Source organism: Otolemur garnettii, unplaced genomic scaffold (genome assembly GCF_000181295.1).
Source record: "Otolemur garnettii isolate 467f Iridium unplaced genomic scaffold, OtoGar3 scaffold00020, whole genome shotgun sequence".
NCBI classification, from domain to species: domain Eukaryota; kingdom Metazoa; phylum Chordata; class Mammalia; order Primates; family Galagidae; genus Otolemur; species Otolemur garnettii.
Window position 1 is genome coordinate 3,699,600 of NW_003852415.1, and position 4,461 is coordinate 3,704,060.

The following is a 4,461-nucleotide window of genomic DNA, read 5'->3' on the forward strand; positions in this document are numbered from 1 at the left end:
TAGCTCTCCTCTCTAAGGACAACCATTGCCACCAATGGCTGCATCCCCTTTCAGAGTTGGTCTGCAGATGAGAACCTCTCTGGGGCCATATGTGTGTACACACACCCACACTCCTACGCAGCAGCCCCCGGGAGTGCTGGCACACCGCTCTGAACTCTGCTTTCTTCTCCATTGATGTACCTTGGTATTGCTCAATATTTACGCTCACAAAGAGCCTCTCCTTTATTTTTTTGAGACAGGGTCTCTCTGTGTTGCCCAGACTGGAGTGCAGTGGCGTCAGCCTAGTCACAGCAACCTTGAACTCCTGAGCTCCAAAGATTCTCCTGCTTCAGCCTCCCAAATAGTTGGGACTACAGGTCTGAGCTGTCTCACTGGTTCCTCGTCCTCTCTAATGACTCCATGGTATGACTTCATGACATCCCATCATGTGGCTGCACTGCCATTTATGTAGGGGGTCCTACTGGCAGAGCACAGACCATGTTCCAGCTTCACTGCTGTCACCTAGGGTTCTTCAGCAAGTGTCCCTGCCCAACAGTGTGCACATCTGTCAGAGCTGCATATAAATGAGTGGCTGTCCCTGGACTCTGTCCTCTCATCCCGATCTATGTGAGTCTGTAGATGACCCTGACCTCACTGGGTAAGGATGCAGGAGGCAGTGCACACTGAGTACCTACAGTAGCCTCCATCAGTGTCAGCTGTGAGGAGAAAAGCAGCTGGAATGAGGAAGGGTGAGGGTGAGTGAAGGGCGGAGGCTGAGGCTGGCAACCCCCTCCTCAAGGCCACCAAGAAGAGGTCACAGGGGCCTCAGCCCAGGAAACCTCCTGCCCATGTGGTTGGGCCCCACCAGTGCAGGTGCCACAAGGAGAAGACGCAGGGGTCAGGAGGCGCAGCACCGGAGGAGCTGAGTGAGAAGCAGGCCTGGCTTCCTTGCTGAGTCATTCCCACAGGAGCAGGGAGAGGGAGGGCGGGAGGAGGAGAGAGAGAGAGAATGTACCTCGTGCTTGCTCTCCCCCACCTCTCTCTCTCTGTTTCTCTCTCTCTCACTCACACACACACACACTCACACACACATGCACTCACATGCTCTGCACACCTCCTAGTTTCGGGAGAGGAGACTCTCCCAACAGAGAGAGGCCCATCCCTCTCCAGATGGGAAAAGGAAGTCAGCCCCCATGACCTGCACAGCCATCTCCCCTGCCCCTTCTCCCCCTCTGCCCCCCAGTGACCAACCATCCCAGATGGCCCAGGATGGAGGGGATCCCCAGGAAGGCACAGGTTCACATTGGTCACCCTACTCCCTTCTGTCCTCATCCTCACTGTACAGCAGCCCCATTCCTCTGTGAATCAGCCCCACCCAAGGCAAAAGCTTTCCTGGCTCTGTGGTGGTGTTTTGATGTCATAGACTTTTGTGACAGGTCCCTGTGCTGCTGGGGACAGTGGTGTCTGAGGCCAGGCAGGGGCCTAGCTGTGGCAGGGACTGACTGCATGGAAGTCATCTGTTTCCTTTCATGAAAAGCCACTTCTTGCCTTGGAACAAAATCTCGTCTTAGACCCACCTGTTGCCTGATGCTCTGTACCCTTCCAGGCGTAGTTCTACTCTCATGGACCTGGTTTATGGAAAGGTCTGAACTTGACAGGACTCCAAGAAGAAACATTTCTGCCTTGTCTCTACTCATAGCCTTCAGCCGTGCTTGGTCAAATCTCTTCTTCTGTCACTGAATGACATACCTGGCAGATTGCTGACTTTCTGGCCATCTTCAGTTATTAAAAATCCAGGTTAGTAGGGGAGGGAAGAAGGGAGGATGGGTGGAGAGAGAGTAATTGATGGGCCCACACCTACGGTGCATCTTACAAGGGTACATGTGAAATCAACTAGGTGTGGTTAATTTTTTTGAGACTTTGGAAAAAAAATAATAAGAAGTTAACTGATGACTCCATACTGAACCTCAGAGTCAAAGCATTCTATAATAGACACACTCTTACTTGACAATGTGAATGTTACTTTCGTGGCATTATTATTATTATTATTGCTTAATATTTTGATGCAGCAATTGTCTGATTTCTTTGCTGAATGTATTTATCTTCATTTGTTCTTTACGAGGTTTTTGTTTCTAGTCCTTATCTTAAACATTGTTATTGTTATTAAAAAATCTGAAACTTAAAAAAAAAAAAGAAATGAACTAGGTGTAGAATATAAATGTTTTAACACAATAAAAAAAAATCCAGGTTAGTTTAGTCCGATGGATGTAAAAGTTAAATTGTAAATGTAAAAGTGCAATTATAGGAAGACCCTCCACCCTGCATGTGCCATCAGCTCCAAGCAATGGGGAGACAGGAGCTTCTCCCCCCATCAGCATCCTTCCATCCCAGGATTCGTGGCTGGTGTGTGCTGGGTTGGGGAGAGCTGGAGGGCAGTGGCCAGAAGTCTTGTTCTCTTGGTCAGCACTGCCTGGTGATCAGTGCTTTCTGGGGGCAGGCTTCTAAGTGGGTGCATGGGTGAGTGTTGGGGGGAAGGCTACTCTGATTAGATTTTCCCAGCTGCAGCTCCTTCTTGCTGCAGCCCTGGAGGCCCACCACTGAAATTCCTCCCTGGACCCCTCCCCAGTATTCACTGAGCCCACAGGAAATTCATGCATCCTTGCTCAGCCACCTCTGCTGCCTCTGGCTCTGCCTCAGTCCATTCTTCTTCCCATTTCTGCCTTCCCTGGGCCATGAGACAGGTCAGCCACGGCATGCCACCTCTCCCTCACATGCTCCCTCTCTACTTCTGGGAGGGGGAAGGGCAGAGCCAGAGCGCCCATCATCTGGAAATGGGGTGACCTCATGGTCATGCAATCTGAACAGTTGGCCAGGGCCTCACCCAGAAGTGCCTACGCTTGCTATATGCTCTTCTGTCTAGAAATTCTTTCCAATTTTTAAACTAAGAGCAACTCCTTTTCATTTTACACTGGGTCCCCCAAATGATATACCTGGCCCTGCCTGCGACTGACCACTCTAACTGTTCCCATCTGAGGACGGTGGGAGTGGAGAGAGCATTGTCAATGCCCCCAGAAGGTACTGCACTCCACAGCAGTTTTCACCTCTCTCTCCACTGGGTAAAAACAGTGGACACCATGTTGTCCTGCTTTGGGTTCCAGTCACCAGCTTCCAGCCAATAGGATCCAGACATTATGTAAATGCCACCATCCTCTGACATCCAAACACTCCCTACCTAAATGGGAAATGAATAGACTCAGATCATGTGCTTTTGTTTTTTTGCCACAATGAAATTGTGTTGTACATATTGTTTTATAACCTTTTTTTCACTAACAATATATTGTAGGCATATTTTCAGGTTGAAAATATTCACCTACAATCTAATTGTCAGCACCCGTTTCAGGTACATACGGCAACATAACAAACTACCTGAAAACCCAGTGGATTTCCGGCTTGTGTGACCTTGGACAAGTTGTTGAACCTCAGGTTCTTCATCTGTAAAGAGTTGTAGACAATAATAGTGATCTCTCCCTTATCTGCAATATTTTCACTAAATGAGAACTGTAGTAACAGTATCTATCTTGTAGGGTTGGTAAGGGATTAGATGAGTTAATCCAGGTAAGTATAACAAATGTTAGCTATTGCTATTGTTGTTGTTACTTGAAAGTGCCTTGGCAAGGAGCTAGGGGCAGGGAAGTCGCTGGCTCTCCTGCTCACCACAGTGTGAGGCACTAGAGGGAGGGAGGATTTCTGCTCTGAATAGAAAGACCTGAAAGGAAACAGTGAACAGAGCTGAGAATATTAAACATTTTTCAGCCAGAGGGGAATTGAAGGCCAGGAAAGGGTCATTTCACTGCAGCCTAAAGGCACTTAGTTAGCCATACTGTCCTGCAAACTTAACAAGTCAGGGGCAATATACACACAGAAGCAGGTAGCACCAGCTTAGGGGCACCAGCCAACTCATGCACCAGGGGTGTCCACAGCCTCTATTCCTTCTCACTCCACCACAGGAGCCCTTTGGGATGTTTCAGGGACCCAAGGTAGCATCTTTGAGGAATAGGAGAAACTGTATCAGGGAGCCCAAATCTAGATCCTGATGTTTTTGCAACCCCAAATGACTTATTTCAGTTCTTTCATTTTCTCTTTCAGAGATTCTGCTATGTAGAGGCTCATGTCCTTGTGTGTTTTTTTTTTTTTTAAACATCATATAATATTTAAAACAAACAGAAAGGCCAGGCAGGGTGGCTCAAGCTCATAATCCCAGCACTCTGGGAGGCTGAGGCAGTTGGATCACTTGAGCTCAAGACTTTGAGACCAGCCTGAGCAAGGGTGAGACTCCACCTCTACTAAAAATAGAAAAATCAGCTGGGCACTGTGGTGTGCACCTGTAGTCCCAGCTACTCAGGAGGCTGAGGCAAGATGCAGGTGTCCTCAAACTATGGCCTGCGAGCCACATGTGGCCCGCTGAGGACATTTATCCAGCCC